We start from the raw sequence: 24,446 nt of genomic DNA on the forward strand, positions 1-24,446 counted from the left end.
ATCGCCAATGGAAGGTTGGGTTCGCCTGAATACGGATGGGGCCTCAAAGAGCAACCCAGGCGCCGCTGGAGCTGGAGGTATTATTCGAGGCTATGGAGGTGAACTATTCGAAATGTTTGCAACGAATTGTGGTGTTTGCTCATGTACGAAGGCGGAAATATGGGCGGTGTTGCGAGGACTAGCTGTGGCATGGAATGCGGGACATCGACGGGTAATTGTGTCCCTAGACTCGGCGGTGGTGGCCCGAATGTTAGCTGAAGGAGTCACTACAACCTCCCCTTACTTCCACCTCATCAAAAAATGCAAGACATTAATAGACAAACCGGATTGGGCGGTCAAGGTCCAACACGTTTATAGAGAAGCCAACCGGGCTGCAGACTGGTTGGCTAACTATGGTGTGGGCTTATCACCAAAGATGGTTTTGCTCGGGGCGGCCCCGGTGGGTCTTCGTGCTGTTTTATTGGAGGACATGGGTGGAATGGCTCTTCTTAGGAAGGTTCCAGCTGTTGCAGCTTGAGTAGGAAGCTTTCTAAGGAAGATCCTAAGTAGTGTAGTAGTGTGCTAGATTTCTTTATTTTGTTTGCTCTGTTTTCTTAGTTTGTTGCGTTAGTTTTTCATTTCTGTTTGATTTGAATAGTGTAACTTTCTCTTTTTAAGGGCTTTGCCCTTCTCCAACACCAAAAAAAAAACTACGGTGTACTACTGTTGAGAATGCAGAGGCTGCTGGAATTCCACTGCTTAATGACCAATTTGTTGTTAGATTTCTGCCTCAGCCCTGTTCTTAGTGTAGAACCTTAACTAGGTCGGTGATTTATTTGTCAATGAGATCGTGTGGCCTTTGAAGAATCGTTGAAGGTAAAATTCAGAGAAGAGAATGTTGTAGATGAAGCTATGGAAAAAATTATTGAGACATTAAAGCATGATGATAACCAGGTTGTAGGGGTTTATGGATTGGGAAAGACCTCACTGACTAAAGAAGTAGCCAAGTATGCCAAGATCACAAATATGTTTAATGAGGTTGTTATTGCTACTGTGTGTCGAATCCTGATATGAGGAAAATCTAGAGACATATTGCAGAAGGTTTAGGATTGCAGTTGATAGAGGAAACTGAACATGTGAGATCCTTGAGGCTCGCTGAAAGGCTAAAGCAACAAAGCTGGGTATTTATAATTTTGGATGATGTATGAGAAAGATTGGATTTGTTCCAGGTAGGTATTTGTATTTCTTCTGGGAAGGGTACAAGTAATTGTAAAATTTCTATAACAACAAGAAACCTAGATGTGTGCAGTGAGATGTATTACAACGTAAGTATAATGGTTGATTCCCTGTCGCTACAAGATTCATGGGATCTATTTATAAGAAGTTTGCAAGAAATGTTGTGGACATTTATTTAAATTTATTTATCTACATAACTTATTTTTATGGGATATGGATATTCATATATTGTGTATTTCATGCTGTTTTTATTTTGAAATATTTTTACATGCAGGATGATAGAGTACCATTACGCAAGTACATGGCAAGCAAAATAAGCAAGTGAAAAACTATTATGTTAGTTTCTTTACTTTGGTATTACAATTTAGTTATTTCATTATGTAAGGGGATGAATATTAGTTTTACAACACAATTTGCCTACTGTTTGTGGTAATTAAATATTACAACACAATTTTAGTTTTTATACTCACGCATGCATTGCGTGCATATAAGACTAGTATTTTGCATAAACTAGGGTGAATTATCACCGGGTAGGTGCAATGTTTGGATGTGTAAAATTTGTTTGGTACTCATAGTTTGTTAGCGAGTTCGAATTCCAGAGGGGATGAGGGAAGACTCGGGCGATTTAGAATTCCCAAAAAGAAAAAACTAGGAAGTCGAAGACCTAACATTAGTTTTGAAAATCTTTCTTGAAATGTGTATTAAGCAATTACTCCCTCCGTTTCTTTTTGTTTGTTACGTTTGGACTTTTACACGTTTATTAACGTATAAAAAAGATTTTTTTTATTAAAAAAATAAACCCAAGTAAAAGCTCAATCCACTAATCATTACAACAACCAATAAGATTGTTTTATTTATCAAAATGAACCAATAATCAAAAGCACAAAGATCGCTAACTTAACATACTTGGAAATTGTAAAGAAATTTAATGAGTTGAAAAAATTGGGCCAATTAAAATTAAAAGTTGGCACAAAAATAATAGTATAATACATTTATAAAATGAAATATTCTCCCACGTAACAAACATTGTGAAACACCCTAAAACGAATACGTAACAAACAAACAGAAACAGAGGGAGTAGTTAAGATACAACCAGAATTAAAAAAAAAAATAGTCATTTTACAATAATAAATATTGATTTCTTAACATCGACTTACATGCATTCTAAAAATTCATGTGTACGTGCATAAAATACTAGTACTTCATATATCGGAAGAACACTGTCACAAATTCACAATGGCTTGTAAAACTCTTGCGATGCGATTACAAGCGCAAATTTTTGGCTATACCCGGGTACAGCCAAAGCTGGCTGTACCCCCATCCAAAACGATGTCGTTTTGTGTTGTTTAAAATGAACATTAATATACTGGTACAAAAATGAACATTTAATATTTCGAAAATGAACATTTATTTATTTATTTGGAATGAACATTTACTATTTTGGAAATGAACATTTATTTATTTATTTGGAAATAAACTACAAAAATGAACATTTACTATTTCGGAAATGAACATTTATTTATTTATTTGGAATGAACATTTACTATTTTGGAAATGAACATTTATTTATTTATTGGGAAATAAACAATATAGGCGCTTGTAAAAACATAAAAGACCAATGAAGTGAACAATTTCATTATGAACATTAACCATATATTTATTATGAACAAACCAATAAACAAGAAAGAACAAATAATTCAACAAAAAAGAACAAACAATATAAAAAAGAACATAAAATTCCAGAAAAAAGAACAGCCAATACTAAAATTATGAACAATTTTATGATAAATTTTAAAGCCAACATGAAAGAACAAACAATACAACAAGAAAGAAAAAATACTGGTACAAAAATGAACATTTACTATTTCGGAAATGAACATTTATTTATTTATTTGGAATGAACATTTACTATTTTGGAAATGAACATTTATTTATTTATTTGGAAATAAACTACAAAAATGAACATTTACTATTTCGGAAATGAACATTTACTATTTCGGAATTGAACATTAATTTATTTATTTGGAATGAACATTTACTATTTTGAAAATGAACATTTATTTATTTATTTGGAAATAAACAATATAGGCGCTTGTAAAAACATAAAAGACCAATGAAGTGAAAAATTTCATTATGAACATTAACCATATATTTATTGTGAACAAACAAATAAACAAGAAAGAACAAATAATTTAATAAAAAAGAACAAACAATATAAAAAAGAACATAAAATTCCAGAAAAAAGAACAAACAATACAACAATTATGAACAATTTTATGATGAATTTTAAAGCCAACATGAAAGAACAAACAATACAACAATAAGTTTGATGAATGAATTTAAAAAACAACAAGAAAGAACAAACAATACAACAAGAAAGAACAAACAATACAAGAAGAAAGAGTAAAAGATTATGAAGAGTTTAATTATGAACATTAACGTACCATATGATTATTATAAACAAACAAATAAACAAGAAAGAACAAACAATATAAAAAAGAACATAAAATTCAAAGAACAAACAATACAAAAAGAAAGAATAAAAGATTAATGAAGAGTTTAATTATGAACATTAACCAAATGATTATTATAAACAAACAAATAAACAAGAAAGAACAAACAATATAAAAAAGAACATAAAATTCCAGAAGAAAGAACAAAATATACAACAATTATGAAAATTTGATGATGAATTTAAAAAACAAAATGAAAGAACAAACAGTACAACAAGAAAGAACAAACAGTACAATAAGAATGAACAAACAGTACAATAAAAAAGAACAAACAGTCGACAAGAATGAACAAACAATATGAGCGTGTCGTTTTTTGGGTACAGCCAGAGCTGACTGTACCCGGGTACAGCAGTTAGCAATTCCGATTACAAGTTCGATTTGACTATTCTTTTGTTACTTGTTAGGCACAAGCCCAACGCGAAAACAGGGCCCGAGGCAGACACGAGGAGGTTCAAATTTTATGGTTTCGAAGTTAAGAAAGTCGGTGAAAAACAGAGTTATTGTTCTAATGTTCCGTCAATTGATCTATCATAAATTGTATGTAGAGGAGAAGACGAGTTAGCTGGATCAGAATTTTTCATGTAAAAGATAACGTAAGGTTTAAATTATAAGACTTCAATTTGCTCGTACACATATACGAAGTACTATGTATGCTAAAGTCATTTTGAGAATTGACAATAGAATTAAATCTAAATGTATGTTGTTGTCGATTTATCATAAAATTTAAACGAGAAGATTCATACATAATGTAAGTGGACGATGATATAGGTCGCAAGTTGCGACAACATTATGTTGTCGCAATCTTACGTGTCGCCATTTCATTGGTACAAATAGGTGCCATGTAGGATACACGTCATCAATTTTTTTTTACTATCAATTCAATATTTTTAATATGAAAATATATAAATAAGGCAGTCGATACAAAGAAGGAAACAAATATTTATTATATTTATAGTAAATATATATTTCCTTTTATCTTATAAATTACAAATTAAAAATAAATAAATAAATTATAATCTAATAATATAATTTTGTGCAATTAAAAAAATACATCAATTTAATTTAAAAAATACACTAATTTATAATTCAATAATATATTTTATGTAATATAAATTCATAATTATATATTACTTTATATTATTTTAATTTTAATGATTAGATGTGACTCGGTTTTTATCCTCAATTTCTTTTACATTGCAGATTACAACTCACCAAACTGAAAGTATGATTTTTAGGCAGACAAAAGTTCTTTAGGCGACGGTTATATGTGAAACATCTATTGAATATTTAACTAAAAGAAGAATTAGCATATTAATTCACAAGCAGAATCATATGAAAACAAAGACACGTTAACAATCGATTCCCAATTTTTAAGCCAATTCGATCCACAATTTCAAGTCAATTCATCCACAAATTTCTAATTCCCATTTTTTTTTAAAAAATTGATTAGCTTGATGATAACTTCTTGCTGATGATTGATTGATGACAATAAAAGAGAGATTGAGAAACATGCTTAATTGTTGATTGTTGTTGATGGGAATTGCGCCAATCAACAATGGGAATTAAGCCTAATCAACAATGGGAATTGCGCCCAGGGTAGACAGGAAGATGAAGGTGAAGAACAAATCCAATAAACCAATAAAGATGAAAACCTTTTCCTAATCTTTTATTTTCTAATGTACTGTATTTTTTATTTTCTAAGTATAAATTAGTAAACGTGTTTTTTATTTTAATTTCCTATATCATATAAATAATTAAAATATTTTTTTTCTAATTTCCTATACAAATTAGAAATATTTTTTTGAAATAAAAAGTTACATTATTCAATTTGTAAATTAGAATATTAAGATTTTCCTACCTTTTTTGTAACATGTATAATAGGTTACATAATCTAAATATTTTAGTTTCCAAATACATTTATGACACATAGGCGTGCCATGTCACCATTGTGACACAGCTTAAAGGTCGCATGTTGCGACCTTTATCATTTCCGAATGTAATAACCATACACATATTTAAACACTTCAAAATCTGTTCTCTATAAATATGTTGAGGCACCTATGTCAATAAATAAATAAAAATAAATAATTTGATGCACCTATGTCAATAAATAAATATGTTGAGGCACAAGTCGCACAACTTTTCAAATTATAACCCACCTTGTTTGATAATCACTATATTGTACGTAGGACAAATGAATGGCCGGAGAGTTAAGACGAATCAAAAATCATAAACAAGCTAGTATATTGTGGAAATTACTAATGTTACTTGTTTGGATTTGCGACTAAGGGTTTTTAGGTTACTAACAAAGTCAACTAATATATATTTGCATGTAAATACCTGCAGCGTCTGTAGTCCAACGGTTAGGATAATTGCCTTCCAAGCAATAGACCGTGTTCGACTCCCGGCAGACGCATATTTTCAGTGCATTACAGTTTTTTGTGTTTGACAGCATTAATAACATTAGGCAAGGTGGTAATTGATGTAGACGGAATTGGATCCTAGGTATTGGGTATCACCCACTCAAAACTTTACCAACTAAACTAGTTGACATCCACTTGTTTGACAGCATTAAATAACATGTATTTGAAGTTTTGAACTAATTTATTCTGAGTCTTTGAAAGAGATCCACCCCCATTAGATTCTTTATTTTGTTTAAAATTGATAGTGATATATGCAGCTCTAAAGTTATAAATAAGCAATTTACTTTATTCATAAATTGAAATTAATTTAAGAATGCAATGTACGCGTGGATTGGTGTAAGTAAATAAAAAAGTACTTGGCATCGAGTATTATAATTGATATCTTATTAAAATACATGAAACATGATATAAAATACATGAAACATTACTTAAAGCTAGTACACTTGTAGCAATGTAGCATATATCTTGGCCAACATTATAAAATAACATAAGTTGCAATGTTTCACTTAAAACAAAGGTAATTAATACTTATACGTAGTATATGTTGGTTATGGTCGAACAATTAACCAATGTTGGCAAGTTTAACATCACCAACAACTTGCTGTCCGCGCAGGTTGCCAAGGTTGCCACCAATGCTACCAATATCAACACCTCCTGATTTTTGGCTACGGTTTCCAACATTGACATCTCCGTTCTTTTGTATCCCAGATCCGTTCACATTACGACCTGTAGCGAAAGATCCATATGGAGAATAACCATTATTCGGGTAGGAGTAGCCAGCTGACGGGTTTGGGTTTGGGCTTGGTTGATAATTATCATTTGGACGAGTTTGAGTTTGAGTTTGAGTAGGGGCAGGGGCATAATCAGCATGACTTGGAGAAATTGGAACAACATTGTTAAGAGTATCGACGAGACCCATGTTTTTCAATTGAATGTACTACGTATAAGATAATGTTAAGGTACGTACTTTTGATACGATATATATTTGGAAGAGCTGTTGTTAATCCTCTCTATATAGACAACATTTTATTGTACCTAGCTAGCAACGTACCTAGCATAGAGCATCTGCTTGAAATTGAAGCAAAGTACTCGGTGATAAGATTCGCGATAATGGTCCAAATAGAATACTTCCTCCATTTTTTAATAATTGCACCATCTTGGTTTTAGCACTATTTCCATATTCTTATATAGTTATTTTTTGTGATTTATATGTAAGGAAATATATATTCATGTGGGATCTTGTTAGATTCGTCTCGAAATATACTTTCAAATTATCAATTTTTTATAATTTTTTAAAATGTATAATGAGAGATATTAGTGGTTAAAATAGTGCATTGGCAAGCGTGAAATACCAGATGGTGCAATTAAAAAAAAATGGAGGAAGTATATATTTATTTGGATAAGATTAAGAATTGTTTATGCCTTGACATAAACTTCTCCTGTTACAATAATAATGTCACGTAACAATGTTATTCTCTCACCACTTTCTAAAAAGAGATGTGACTAATACTATCGATCTTTTCTTTTGTTGGCTGAAGCCTCTACCCACTATAAAAAGTTAGAAAGACCAAATCAGATTCAATTATTATCCACTTGATTGTCACTTTAAATTAGCAAGAAATTAAAAGTTTTGGATGCTTCAAACTAGTGCTTGATAACTAGAAAGTATATATACAGTCATTACGGATGTAACCTTTGAACATATCCTATGAAAAACGTGGCAAAGGAATGTTATAACTTTCTACACAAAAATCTTAGCTCTTGTAAAGCAAAGGAATGTTTCAAGGACATTGGACGGTGGCTGAAATAGGTGATTCTCTACCCACCATGTTTCAAAAGCATATATCCTTAGACCTTAGGGTAGCTACTTCTCTTCAACGAATAGACATACCGCGTAACATTCAGGTTATCATGGCATACTCCAAAATTCCCATGGAATGAAACTTCTTACAACATGTTTTTGAAAATTGGAGCCGGAACCTGTTACAACAAGTTCCTTAAATGGGAATCGGAATTGTTGCAACAGGTTCCTGAAAATGGGAGTCGGACCCTGTTGCAATATGTTCCGGGTCAGGGTATCAGTTACATTAGAGATTTAAATAAATTGTTGTTAACTTTAAAAAAAAAAAATTAATTTATGATTTGGACTTCGATTGTTTTGAAGTTTAATTTTAATGGTTAATTTGTAATTTATATTTTCCAAAAACAAACTTGAAGTCTTTTATGTTTTGGGCTAATACCATTTATATTTGGTTCCGATTCAAGATTTTGGTGTACTCAATATAGGAATTGGCAGGTTATTACAGGGTACCTGTTCCAAAATACTTGAGAATCGGAACTTGTTGCAACGGATTCTTAATTTTGTTAACCGGACGAAACCTGGATAACATAGTCTGTTTCAGGAACCACCAGTTCCGTTTCAGGGTACCCTGATTTTTTACTCACCCCTGATAGACACTATTAGATAATGGCAAGATTTTTGAGGGAAAGATAAGTTGAGGTTATTCACTAGCTTGTAGTTGTGACCACCATGTTTGAAAAGCATATGTTCCCCCTTAATTCTCTTTGTAACAAGTTTACGACGTAAACTGTAGTTATAAACTCCATATAGTACATAAGACATGATTAGTTTGGATTTGCATGCAAAACAAACATTGATATAGCCCTCTTTATTCAATGATATTGAACATGTATAGTTCAAATGGTACAAGATTACTTAAAAACATAAAGGATAGACAACTTTAATTTGCAACCCTTAGGGCAATTACATAATAATTAATTAAACATATTAAGCCTGTTTAACTATGATGGACGTACATAAGTTACGCAAGCTGTATGTCGTTAATACATTGTTCATCAATCATAGTAGTTTCGATTGGCAACTTTGACGTCTCCATTCGACTGTGTGCCAGAATTATTAACATTAAAGCCGGAATTGTAAATATTCCCTGCAATCGGGATATAGCTACCCGGTCCCCAAGGAAACATCACCGTAGGATATCCATGGCCTTGATCAGCTGTAGGCTGAAAAGAAGCTGCATTTGGTGGGGATGAATGGTTCTGGTTTGAAGGAAAACGAGGAGGATAACCGTATTTTTCATATTGTTCTGGTGGATAACCAGGTGGGAAAGGTGGAGGGTAGCCATATTTTTTCAATTCTGAAGGATAACCTGGTGGGAAAACTACTGATTGCATGGTTACGTTCTATATTATATATGCTATAGCTACTACGAAAGCCACACCCCTTATATATATATATATATATATATATATATATATATATATATATATATATATATATATATATATAGAGAGAGATAGATGATATTAAGACTTAAGTGTATACGGAGTAATTTACATGTAAGTATTAGACTAGTTATCTCACGTTGTAAAAATAGAGAGATATTGACCAACATATAAGATTAATAGGCTACGTACTCCTAGTTATAACTAACTGGTTTTAGGAAGGAACCCCATAAGATAGGCTTAAATATGTGTGTTCGGACTCAACTCTTGTTTGGGCTCGATCATATTAATAGAAATGATATATTTGTAACTTTATTAATGTCACAATTATTCGCATCTATTTGTAACCCTAGCCTTTTTGGCCTTATTATTTTGTGCACTCAGAAGTATCTAGGATAATGCTCTTGATCGATTTAGCTGATATACAATTAATACACACTTGCATATTTGGTTTAGCTCTAAAAAGTGTCTAGCTAGTTGACAATGAGTATATGGTTAATTGAATGCAAGTTGCTTGTTCGATCAACATACTAGCTAGACAAAAAGCATCAAAATAACACACAATTTTCGAGTTCGATCTTCACATTCATTCAACTTGAAAATCAGATCGATGACAACAATTTGTCGAAACGACATAATACAAATTATAACACATCTTTAGAGAATTATGTAGTGCAATTTTGTTTCGAAATCTAATACATAATTAAGCTGAAAATACGTAGAGATAGATGGAATAATAATTAATTCAGCTTAGGAAAGTTAAAGATGGATTTAGCAACGGCTACCAATGTTGCCAAGGGTAACATCACCAGCAATTTGTTGTCCTTTGGTATTGTCATGATTCCCACCAATTTTGCCAATATCAACACCTCCAGATTTCTCCTTGCTATTCCCGACTTTAACGTCCCCGTTCTCCTGCGTACCGGACCCATTCGTGTTACCACCGGAGTTGAAAACGCTACCCGGAAACGCGTTATAAGGGGTCGGATACCCCCATGAGTAGTAAGGAGGATAACCACAATTAGGAGGAGGATAATTACATGCTGCATAAGGAGGATACCCTTGAGTAGGGGCTGAAGCAGGAGGATATTGCATGGTTGAATTTACTTAACAAATATCTAAGGCCTTTTTTTGTCAATTGACTTTGGGTTTAAATAACAATGTTTCTTGGAGTGTTGAAATTGTTGTCATACTTCCATACCCTTTTATAGATCGAGGTGGGATATTATATGAGAGTACCTGATTCAAAGTATGTGAAAAACTAATACTTGGCAACTTGCTTGTAAAAACGTACGGGAGAATGATTTACAGTTGGGCACCTGTCAGCCCGTATTATAAAAATAAACTAGTTTTTTGGCTCGGGCGATGCCCCGAGTCATTACTTGGATAATTTTAACTATACCTTTTTGTAAATAAAAAATATAATTAACTCCTATTCTTATTAAGTTATTGATTTTATCATCACTAACTATATTTCATTTGCAAAAAATAACATCTAGCATGACATGGCCAAGTGGATAAGGCATTTGCATTTGAACCAAGTGATCATGGGTTCGAATCTTGTATAAGCTATACACGTGTTTCTAATTGATTTTGAGATTTTGGAATATATATAGAAGACATGGAATGACATGTGTCAAATTGGAGGAGAGCACCACATGGCATGGTAAACTTTCTTACAAACGCTTTTTAATATATAGTATAGATAATAATACTATTTTTAAAATTATTGTGATCAATCACTTTGTTCCTAGAATTGTTGATAAGATAGGATGGAATTTTACTCATGATTGGACTTAGATCGATAAAGACTCCAAAGTTCTTGTCATCCATATAATAAATCCATACAATAATTATGATCAATGTGATAATAAAAACTAAGGTTGCGTACGTGATGCCGTCACATATTCTATATTCATCACTTGTTAATCTTAAGATCAATCTTTGAACATAAGTTCTTTCTTTTTATAAAACTTTGAACATTCATCACTTGTTAATCTTAAGACCAATCTTTGAACATAAATTCAATCTTAAGATCAATCTTTGAACGTAGATAATTAAGTAGGTGCCACGTAGATATTTAAATTAATGAATTAATTACTAATATATACAATTCCATCTAAAATCAAACGCTCTAATAATTAAAAAATAAATCTAAAATAAAATTCATCTAAAATCAAACACTAATCTAAAATAAAATTTAACCCAAAAAATCAAACATTAATCCAATATTAGAGCGCCACGTAAGAAATCTATTTGTTTCGGCCAATGAAAAATAAGACTTTAAAATTATTTTTGAATTAAAAAGTCGAATGCCACGTAGATATTTTTATTAATTAATTATTAGTATTTCTTATATACAAGTTCATCCAAAATCAAACACTATAATAATTAAAAAATAAATCTAAAATGAAATTCAATCCAAAATTAAAAAAAAAAAAAAAAAAACCAATCTAATCTAATATATAAAATATAACAGTTGAAATATATAGGAGTTTTTTTTTAACGTAACAATTTAATAGAAACCGTGCATCGCACGGGCTAAAATCTAGTATATATATATAAAGGAGGCATATTTGATGAAATATTAGAGCGCCACGTAGGATTACTAATGGTTTCGGCCAATGAAAAATAAGATTTCTAATTTATTTTTGAATTAAAAAAAATCAAGTGCCACGTAGTTAATTAATTAGGTCCACGTATATATTTTAATTAATTAATTACTAAAATACAACTCCATCCGAAAGCAAACACTATATTAATCAAAAACAAAATTCAATCCAAAATCAAAGACTAATCTAAAATAAAATTCAATTCAAAATCAAACACTAATCTAATACTTCCTCTGTTCCGCAAATATCGCGCCATATTGACTTTTACACTATTCACGTTGTACCTTTGACCATCTTTTGTAAAATATACGTAAAAAGTATGTAATCATGTAGGATCTTAGTAGATTCATATCGATATATACTTTCTAAATATTAATTTTTTATAATTTTTGCTTATACATAATTCAAGAGATAATAACGAGTCAAAGTTATGTGTTGGGAAGCGTGAAGTCAACATGGTGCAATATTTTCGTAACGGAGGAAGTATATATATATATAATTGAAGCGGACATATTAGCTGAACTATTGGATTTTTAAGAACAAAAAAACTCTAGCTAATATATACAAAGTACTTGAGTAGCAATTACCATAAATCCTCTTATAATTGGATGTGAATACAATCAGCAGAGTAAATAGTCAATAAAATTAAAACATATTTTTTGTTGAAGAATATTGGCGTGGAAGTTTTGGAACAAAATGGTGGATTACCCAATTGTTATGCTTGATTGATAGAAATAAAACATATCTTACTTCACCATTTTATTAATTCAAAGCATATATATTAATAAAAATGAAATAGATTTTTTAGAGGAGATAAAATTAAGTTCTAGATAAGATTAAACTAACACTACAAGAATTTGTATCTTTAACGACAACCTAATTACGACGGATCAAAAATCCTGTCGCAAAAGCCTTTTGCGACGGGGCTAACAACCAAACAATGACGGGAATAACGGTCGCAAATGTCTTTTACGACGGGTTTACGACGAATTTACGACGGGATTTCTATTAACGACGGCCCCCTTTTATGACGGGTTCGCGACAGGAAATCCCGTCGTTAATCAACGATTATTGGCCTTTCGCGACGGGATTTCCCGTCGTTAATAGTACAATTTCTTGTAGTGTAACATACGAGTCACTCTGTACAAAATTGAATTTAACATAATAAAAAAAAAATTATAAAGACGAGTTTGGAATAAATAGATCTACGACATAGATAATTTTACGTAATAAAATTAGATAATAAAAATAAGTTTGAAATATAATATACTGCGTAGTATTATGAAAGTAGAGAGAAAGGGAGAGAGAGGAAGAGAGAAACTCTATGTCAGTTATATCTTATTCATACATATTCATAGACAGATATATAATATATACACATACATATATTATATAGGGGTAAGGGTATAATGGGCATCCATCCTAATATATATTTTATAACACGTAGTATATATTAAAATTGAATTATATGATAAAGATTGATTACAAGGAAAAGAAAATAATAAATACAATACAAGTTTTATTATCATATCCAACATCCAATAAATGTAAAGTTCATTAACAACACAAGCCTTAAGTAGCAATTAAGTACCCTAAAACCTCTTATAATTGGATGTGAATATAATTGGCGTGGAAGGTTTCGGCTAATGAAAAATAAGATTTCAAAATTATTTTTGAATTAAAAAAGTAGAGTGCCACGTAGATAAATAATTAGGTGCCACATAAATATTTTTATTAATTAATTATTAATATTACGCATATAAAATTTCATCCAAAATCAAACACTCTAATAATTAAAAAAATAAATCTAAAATGAAATTCAATAATAAAAAATAAAATAAAAACTAATCTAATGTAATATATAAAATATAGCCGTTGATATATATACGAGTTCTATTTTAACTTAACAATTTAGTAGAATCTGTGCATCGCACGGGCTAAAATCTAGTATAAATAAAAGCGAGAAAGTTTTTTTAGGTGTTAGCACCCGGTTCACCCTTAGGGTTAATCCAGATTCAAGGCGAGTTATGGGTGGATATGTTCTAGTCCCCTCCTAATTGTTATTGTGGGGGATCGAACACGAGTTCTCCCTACCAAGTTCACCTCAATCACCACTTAGGCCCTGTTCTATTCACCTTATTTCCACTTATTTCAGGAAAAATAAATTCAAATAAGTTCAATTAAGTTCAGATAAGTTCAGATAAGATAAGTTCAGAAAAAATAAGGGTTGACCAAGTACAACTTATAACTAAAATAAGTTTTGATAAGTTTTAATAAGTTCAGATAAGTTCAGATAAGTTCAGTTAAGTTCAGATAAGTTCAGATAAGATAAGTTCAGAAAAAATAAGTGAAAATCAGGTGAATAGAACGCAGCCTTAACCAACATACAATTGGTAAAAAAGATAGAAAGTTAAAAGGGCTTGTTGTGGTGATTTTTTTTTGGTTTCGTTATTCCAAAAGATCTTGCACGCACGAGGTGTCAATAAATTAATTAGGATAACTTTTACCCAAATTTTTTTTGTGTAACTTTTACTATGTTTGATAAACTTTTATAAAATAAAATTGATAGATAAACATTTTAAAGGGTTAAATAATTAATTTTATACATTATTATTGATTTTGAATATTAGCGTTTTGAGTTAATTTTTATTTTGGTGTAAAATATTTATTATATACCCTTACCGAATTTACTAGTACTAGCTCTAGTTAATAGTTATCCCATGCAAATGGGATAGGGATGAGAATAATTCTGTTGATGAAATTCACAGGTCAAATTATTCCATATTCTTATTATTATGGACCGACTAAGCTAGTAGCATATTAGCAAATAGCATATCATATACTCCGTACTCGTTTATGTATATATATGATACGGAGTACATATCTACTCCGTATAATGCATGAATTGATTTATGATTTTCTGATTGGCCAAATTAAATGATAGAGTCGAAACTAGATCTGCATGTTAGTTTCTTAATTTCCTACAGGCAAACAAGACTAAGCTAGCCTTAGTTCTCGACTTCTCTTAACCTGAAATGATTGCGTTCTGGTTTGAATTTTCTGAAATATATCGATCTTGTTTAAAATAGTACTCGTACTGCAATAAAATATAGTACTACTCCCTCCGTCCCGGAATACACGCACCGATTTGACTTTTTGCACTATTCTCATAATTCACTTTAACCCTATTTTATTTCTATTATATGAAAACAAAAGTTAGCATATAATATATTGTTGGCTTCATCTTAACAAATATTTTCAAAATATTAATATTTCATAAGCTTTTATAATATGTAGTTAAAGATATTGGTGGTCAAAGTAGTGCATTGGCAAGCGTGTCGACTCGAACCAGTGCGAGTATTCTGGGACAAAGGGAGTACGTTCTAAGGATATACGAGTACTCTCAATTGTACTATTATAACAATCTTTAATACGTAGTATTATACATGTGAATTACATGCACCCATATTATAATAACGAATATATAAGTACTCTTAGGCTTTGTTTGGTAAGGCGTAAAACGTTTTCATTGTAAAACGATTTTCCATGGAAAATAGTTTTCAAGGGAAAACACAATTCCAAACTAGTTTTCCTTTGTTTGGTAACTTAAAGGAAAATGGGAGAAGATGGTGAAGATTGAGGGAAAGAAAGGAGAGGGAGGGACGGAAGAATGAAGGAAAAGTGGTTTCCTCCCTTTCAAATGGAAAAGGGTTTTCCACCTTTGAGGGAGTCATGAAAAAGCTTGGAATACTTTTGAAAATTATTAAGTGCACCAGGGTGAACCGTATATCCAATGGTATTTTAATGACTATTGGGGGTCTCTATAACATTTTCTCCTCACATATAAGGAAAAAAAATAAAAAAAATATACGGGTGCACTCGAATATATCTAATATATGCTCTAGAATACTTTGTATATTGTTCCTATGAGGCTATGACTCACCGAAAGGGCCAAACTACAATAGAATCTAGCTATATATGTACTCCTACTAACTAGAAAGTCGGCAGCAATCCCATCCAGATCGAATTGGTCTGTCCAAGTACGACTCTTATAGTCTGAGTAAACTGATATGCAGGTGCCTAAACTTTGTCAAAAAGAGCAGTTTAGTCGCTCAAGTTTCAAAAGGAGCAGTTTAGTCCCTCAAAATGGATGAAATAAGCTGCTTTTTGGATTCTGTTACTAACGCCTGTTAAATGAATTAAAAATAAAGGCAAATTAATATAAAATGCAGAAAAGGACAAAATAATATTACTTTTACCTATAACTATTTAAAAAATAAAGGCAAAATGTCTATTTATAAAAACCAGCAGTTGGAGATCTAAAAAACAGATTATTTAATAAGGTCATTTATACAAAAATTATTAACACTTCCGTTAAAAAAAAAGGATCCTATTGCCTTCCAAAAATTATTTTAACACTTCCTAAAAAACAAAGCACAATTGCAATGGCATAATTACCTGGAAAATGGATCCCCTAAGTGTATTATGTTCATAATTTGTCTATTGAGGTCGGCTTATCGTCCTCCGTCAAAACTAAAATAACGAAGAACACAATCACCCAATGACTCATTCTACGAGCTTAAACGACCTGTAAATAAAGCACTCAACTCTGATTTCTCTTCGGCATTGCATCAACCTCCCACCATGCATTAATCAGATCCCCACAAATTATCATACCGAGCAAGAGTACAAGTCCAAGAAACAACATTTCTCACATACATTTCATCAAACACCTTATGTGCATCCCGATTAACTTACATTTCCCGTAAATTCACCCGAGCTCAAACCCATAAACTCCATCATCATCTTCAATCTCATGTTTAATCAGCAAGTCAGCAACTCATACATGAAATCTAACGAGCTTACGACTACTAGTACTCTGCTCAACCATATGAAAGTCTTTCAATTAAATTCTTGTTAATATCCACTTCAAAACCCTTTTTCTGGGCTCCAATCCTCCAAATTGTGTGTGTAAAACGCAGAGAAGTTGTTGCACAATAACGGTATGCTGCCCCCAACTCTTTGACGCCGAAGATCCTCCACCGCCGCCGCCACCGTCAATCGCTACCCTCTTCCTCGAATCTCTCTCCTCCTGCATGTAGCTGAAACTGTCGAGATCGCTCGCCGGCAAAGAGATCGACGGCACGTAATGATCCGATAACGAACTCTCCCCAAAACTACTCCCACTGCTCTGCCTCTGCTACCCGATCGACGGTGGAAACAAGCTTCTCTCTCCTCCTCCAACACCGAAAAACTTCGAAGCCATCGTCGACTTGACTTAAAAAGTGTGCAGTTTGATATTCTAGCAGGCATTTCCATGGAAAATTCAATCAGAAAACTCCTGGGCCTCGTAGAATTTTCAATCAATCCAATAAATAGTTAAAAAAAAACCTAGAAATTGAGTTGCAATGAATCCCTAGAAGGCTAGAATAACGCCATTTTCATCAATATCTCATTGTTTTTCTTAGATTTTTCCCCTGAAATTTTGTCTCTCTCTCTTTAACTTACGTTCTCTCTCTAAATAACAGTGTAAATGAAGAAAAAATCATATAAAAAGGTTAAGTAAATTGAAAAGGCTAAAAAATAATCAAAATCAGCTGTTTCCATTAATTTATACACGTGTAAATTAGTTTCTTTTTTTCTATAAAGCATTTTTATTATTATTTTATTGACTTTAACGGAAAATGAAACGGTGTTAACAAAAGTAGCTTATTCCATCCATTTTGAGGGACTAAACTGCTCCTTTTGAAACTTGAGGGACTAAACTGCTCCTTTTGGCAAAGTTTAGGGACCTGCATATCAGTTTACTCCTTATAGTCTTATTGGATTCTTTTGCCAAACAACTTTTGTTCACTAATTAAGGGGTTTATGTCCCATAAATACTCATCTGCCCTATTAAATATTACAACTACCCCTTTCTATATTTACCCCTTTATATTTTTTACCTTTCACCTTACTTTCATTAACCATTTTACCTCCAATCTTACAACTCACCTTCAACCTTCCAACATTCCGGCAACCACCACTTTGACCGGTCCTCCGGACAAATTTTCGGCGACCTTAAATCCGGGGGCTTCCACCACTCCGGCAAACACTTTTTGCGGCGACACAAATTTCCGTCAAAACAATGTGTCGAAATTGTACGAGTCATCCGGGGGAAATTCACGTCATACCAAGAGATAATTTCTTTTTTTGTCCGACAAAATTTATAGAGGCTTCTTCATTTTAAGCTTCTACCATGGTAGAGACTTCTACAGTTAAAGCTCAGACCATGGTAGGAGCTCAAACTGCAGAAGTCTCTACCATGGTGGAAGCTTAAAGTGAAGAAGTCTGCATATTAATTCGATTTTAATTATTGTTGAATTTGAAATAATTATTCCGGAAAATATTAATTAAACTTTTGCGTTTTGAGTTCGCACCATGGTGGAGACTTCTGTTGTTTGAGCTTCTACCATGGTGGAAACTTAAAACGAAGAAGTCTACACCAGGTGGAAGCTTAAAACGTAGAAGTCTCCATGCTAAAAAAAATGTAATTCCATTTTTTTTAATTAGTGATATTAAATACGAAATAGTTTTGGTAATTATGTGTTGAATTGAAATAATTATTCCCGAAATAAATTAGTTAGACTTTTTCGTTTAATTAAGTTCGCACCATGGTGGAGATCGACTTCTATTGTTTAAGCTTTTACTATGGTGAAAGCTTAAAACGAAGAAGTCTCTACCAGGGAGAAGCCTAAAACGCAAAAGTCTCAATGCTAAAAAAGAAATGTAAATCTATTTTTATTTTATTATTGATATTTAATAATTTCCTGTGATTTTTCCCTCCACGTTTGAAATAATTATTTCGGAAAAAAATAGTTAGACTTTTCTGTTTTGAGCTCGCACCATGGTGTGGACTTCTGTTATTTGAGTTTCTACCATGGTGGAAGCTTAAAACGAAGAAGTCTACACCATGGTAGAAGCTCAAAACGAAAAAAGTCTAACTAATAGTTTTACATAGAATTTTATTTTACTTTTATTCGATTGAATTTGTAATTGATATTAATTATTTTTTGATTAATTTATTAATTATTTTAATATATTTTAATTGTTTTAATATATTTATTTGATTAATTTATTAATATATTTTACACTAATTAAATAAAAACATACTATTGCATTTTTTTTTCGCATGAAGACTTTTATGTTTGAAACTCCTTCCACGGTAGAGACTTCTTCGTTTTAAACTTCCACCATGGTGTAAGCTAAAACAACAGAAGTCTCGACCATGGTGCGAGCTTAAAACGAAAAAGTCTACCTAATATTTTCCGAAATAATTGTTTCAAATTCAACGATAATTAAAATTGAATTAATATGGATACTTCTTCATTTTGAGCTCCTACCATGGTGGAAGCTCAAACTGAAGAAGCCTCTGTAAGTTTTATCGGACAAAAAAAAATGTACCTCTTGGGATGACGTGGATGTTCCCCCGTATGACTCGTACATGTAAGAATTTCGATGCATTTTTTCGCCAGGGATTTGCATCGCCGGATATTTCCCTCGGCGGAGTGGTAGCTACCCGGAATTTGGGTTGCCGAAGGTCTGGCCGGGGGTCTACCGGAGGTCTGGCCAAAGTGGTAGCCGTCGGAATGTTGGAAGGTTGAAGGTAAGATGGTGAATAAAATAAGGTGAAAGGTAAAACATGAAGGGGTAAATATAGGAAGGGGTAGTTGTGACATTTAATAGGGCAAATGAGTATTAATGGGGCGGGTTTAGCACTCCACCTAATTAAGGACCAGTTCGTCATTTTTTATTTATAGTTTTTTTATTTTACAAAACTAAAATTCTAGATATGAAAATTACAAAAAAAAAATCCAGATTTTTGTTGTCACTTTTCAAAATCAATATGATAAATATAAGTGTGACTATTTTTTTGGTTCATGATTCAATTTAAATCATATGACTTTCAAAAACAAAAAACTGAAAACTGACATACCGAACCAAACCTAAACAACTTATTTTTTTAACCATGCAAAGTTCTTTCTCCATCTCACAAAGCATTTTCTGTTTTTTCTTTTTGGGCGTTCTAAACAATGTTTCCTATTTCTATTTTAGTCATATCATTTTCCCACTTTTCAGACATTTGAGTCAAAATAACAATAAAAAAAAACATGATTATTTTTTTAAAAAAAAAAAAAATCAATCCAACCATCACCACATCCATTTTTTTAACTTTTTACATTGGGCATCATTGTTTATTGGTTTAAACCGATTCTTTTGGGAGTTAAGATAAATTAAGAATGGGATTTCACCTTTGCAATTTGCCACCGTTAAGGACCCGAGCCTTTTTTTTCACCGTTAAGGACCTGTAAAGTATATTCCCACGAAAATTAATTATTCATGGTTAAAAGGTTAGAGCATGAATAAGTGGAGTCTCTTAGGGGGCTCTTAAGGAGAGAGAAAAATAAGAGCTAGCTCTTAGGTGAGAAATGGGTGGCTCTTAATTTAGAGTTTACAAGATAAAATTCTGAAATAAGAGCCAGCTCTTACTGTTAGGTTATGAACAATATAATTCATGTGAAAAAACCATAAAGCCAAGAATCCAAATTAATAGTCACATAATCAATTAGCATAATTTAGTATACATACAATGTGATGCGTGTCTTCCCTACCTGCTCCCGAACCGAACAAAAACAAGTAAAGAGCTTCAAATGTCGCCCCTCCGTATATCACGTTTGGATCCGCCATAGGTTCAACCAACTAAGATATTCTCTAATTAAGGTTTTATGCACTCGGGAACTCACAATATGTGATAGGCAAATATTAAACACTCTTGATTTTAGTGTCTTAGCGAAGTTGTTAAACTATGTGATCATGAACCTCATATTTATAGGGTGGAAATAGAGAAGTTTATTCCTACTAGGAGTCCATTAACTAAAACCATTAGGATTCTAGTTAAACACAACCACTAAGTATTCTAGGAAAATCAAACACTAATTAAGTATTAGATTCATCCTAAAATTCTAATTATGTAGGATTTAAGAAAACATTAGCTTGAGGCCCAAGCTACTTGCCGCGCAAGTAGACTTGGCGCCCAAGCCTACAACAAGCGCACGACTGGGCATGCATGCTCGCTGCACACGTGTGGGGCCAAGCCCACGTTGCAGCTTGCTTATTTCCCACGAAGCCTTGGCGTGCATGCTGCCTTGGCCCGCAGCCCATGCTGCCTTTTTTATAACATGTTTAATAAAAAATATAAGTTAAATATTTTAATTTCCAATTTAAATTATGACACATAAGCATGTCATGTCATCATTGTGACACGCCTTAAAGAGTTAAAGGTCGCATGTTGCGACCTTTTGAAGGAAATAATGCCCTTGGTCCAAGTATGCATTCAATGTTAAGTCTAATAAATGCGGTTCAGTATTAATTAACAAGTTAATAATTCAGTGAGATCAAGTGAGCTGAATGCCTAGCTAGAGGCCGCTTCAGTTCAAGTGGAATTAATGATATTAATCCACAGCTTACTCTTGACTGAACCCGTAGGGTCACACAAATAGTACGTAAACGGATCAAGTATTTAATGGCATTAAATACTCCATCTATGGATATTCGGAATCGACGGATCTTGGTTTCAGTGGGAGCTGAGATCGTCACAGGCAAGAAATGAATACTCCGGAAACGATGATATTGCCGGAAACGGAAATATGGATCGTATCGGAAATATAAATATTATCCAAGTCGTAGATGTTGCCGGAAACGGAAACATGGTACGTATCGGAAAATATTATCGGAAATAGAAATATTGCCGGAATCGGAAATATTGCCGGAAACGGAAATATTGTCTGAATCGGAAATATTATCGGAATCGGAAAATAATTCCGGAAACGGAAATATTAAATATTTGTTCGAAACGGAAATTAATTCCGGAATCGGAAATGTTAAATATTGTTCGTATCGGAAATGAATTCCGGAATCGGAAAATTAATCGGAAGCGCGTCGTACGAATTAGCATCGGACGAGCTTTCTAGACGAAGGCCCAGCACCAAGCCAGGCCCACGTCCAGCAAGGGAAACGCGCGCCACAACACGCCAGCCCAAGGCTGCGCCAGGCCCACCGCAAGGCAGGCCCAGCGCGCGCCCAAGGCTGTGGCAGTCGTGGGCTGCGTTGCTCGGGCTGTGCGCGCGCGCGCATGGCGCCCCTCTTGGGCTGTTGTGCGTGCGTGGGTGTTTGTGTTCACATACGAAACCTAAAACGTACAGGATTCGTTTAATGATTAAATTCCTAATCCTATTTGATAAATTAATTAAATAAGAGTTTCACTAGGATTCTAATTTAATTAATTCGTATCCTAGTAGGATTCCAATTCTCTTTCCATACCCCTATAAATATGTGGCCTGGGTTCACAATTTATAACGAGTTTTCAAGTATTCAAAGTGAGTTTTTGAGAGAAAAATTCAGTCACATATCTTGCCTAAAAGTGCCGAAAATTATTAGTACCTTAAGGGCGATTCTAGTTGGTCAATCTTAAGGCGGATCCGGACGTGCTGTGGACTATCTACGGAGGGACGACACTTGGAGTCCTAAAGACTTATGTGTAAATAATATGTATTCCTGGCTAAATGGTTTTTCCGCATGATTTATGAATTGTCATATGTATCAGAACCTAACAGTGGTATCACGAGCCTCTTATTATTTTCATAATCTAAATTGCATGAACATGGTTAAATATTACAAATTTGCAAGAATTAAAAGGGGTGATTAATTTTCGTAATTGTTAATTAATTGCAAATTGCGTTTATTTAATTATACGTACGCAGTTTTTCGGCAGTTTCTTCGTTACTCATCCAAATCGAGTGATTTTTGTGTCAATTCCGCATGTAAAAGGCATTCTAAAATTTTGACAAAAATAGTTTTTTTCTGCCGAACCCTGAATTCTCCAATTCGAAGCCTAACTATGACTTTTCGAAGGTTTTAGTTTTTCGAATACAAAATTTTGTAAATTTAAGATGTTAAATTAAATATTTGCGATTCTTGTTGATAAATCTTGATACCCAATATGTACTGTGCTTCTCCTAGATCTTTCATCGAAAAACATTTCCCAAGCCAAATCTTGACAGAGTTCAACATAGGAATGTCATTTCCGATAAGTAATATGTCGTCGACATATAATACTAGGAAAGCAATTTTGCTCCCACTGACCTTCTTGTATACACAAGATTCGTCTGCGTTCTTGATGAAACCAAAGTCACTTACTGCTTCATCAAAACATATATTCCAGCTCCTGGATGCCTGCTTCAATCCGTAGATTGACTTCTTTAGCTTGCATACCTTTTTAGCATTCTTTGGATCCTCAAAACCTTCAGGCTGTGTCATAAACACAGTTTCTGTTAAAATGCCGTTTAAGAAAGCAGTTTTGACATCCATCTGCCATATTTCGTAATCGTAATATGCAGCGATTGCTAACATTATCCGAATAGACTTTAGCATTGCAACTGGTGAAAAGGTTTCATCGTAATCCACACCGTGGACTTGCCTGTAACCTTTTGCAACCAATCTAGCTTTGAAAACTTCTAGTTTCCCATCCTTGTCCTTTTTCAGTTTGAAAACCCATTTGCTTCCAATGGCTTGGTAGCCATCTGGCAAATCGACCAAATCCCATATTTGGTTTTCAGACATGGAGTCTAATTCAGATTGCATGGCTTCTTGCCATTGCTTGGAGCTAGGGCTCGTCATAGCTTGTTTGTAAGTCGCAGGTTCATCACTTTCAAGTAATAGAACGTCATAGCTCTCGTTCGTCAAAATACCTAAGTACCTTTCCGGTTGAGATCTATATCTTTACGATCTACGCGGGGTAACATTTCTAGTTTGACCATGATTCTCACCAGATTCTTCTAAAGATCTCTGAGTTTCATCCTGAATGTCATCTTGAGCATTCTCTAGAGTTTGTTGTTCGACTCGAATTTCTTCGAGGTCTACTTTTCTCCCACTTGTCATTTTGGAAATGTGATCTTTCTCCAAAAAGACACCATCTCGAGCAACAAACACTTTGTTCACAGATGTATTGTAGAAGTAATACCCCTTTGTTTCCTTTGGATAGCCCACAAGGATACATTTGTCAGATTTTGGATGAAGTTTGTCTGAAATTAATCGTTTGACGTATACTTCACATCCCCAAATCTTAAGAAAAGACACATTTGGAGGCTTTCCAAACCATAATTCATATGGAGTCTTTTCGACAGCTTTAGACGGAGCTCTATTTATAGTGAGTGCAGCTGTGTTTAGTGCATGTCCCCAAAATTCTAATGGAAGTTTGGCCTGACCCATCATTGACCTGACCATGTCTAGCAAGGTTCTGTTCCTCCGTTCCGACACACCGTTCCATTGTGGTGTTCCAGGAGTAGTCAATTCTGATAGAATTCCACATTCTTTCAGATGGTCATCAAATTCATAGCTCA

At 33.2% G+C, this 24,446-nt stretch overlaps 1 non-coding gene across 1 annotated transcript; it reads left to right on the top strand.

Moving 5' to 3' along the window:
• Positions 1-6,073: 6,073 nt before the first annotated feature.
• TRNAG-UCC (transfer RNA glycine (anticodon UCC)) lies at positions 6,074-6,144 on the top strand. Its single transcript has one exon. It is a non-coding gene; the product is annotated as a tRNA-Gly (tRNA).
• Positions 6,145-24,446: the final 18,302 nt, after the last annotated feature.

The sequence above is a fragment of the Spinacia oleracea genome, chromosome 4 (assembly GCF_020520425.1).
Source record: "Spinacia oleracea cultivar Varoflay chromosome 4, BTI_SOV_V1, whole genome shotgun sequence".
Classification (NCBI taxonomy): domain Eukaryota; kingdom Viridiplantae; phylum Streptophyta; class Magnoliopsida; order Caryophyllales; family Amaranthaceae; genus Spinacia; species Spinacia oleracea.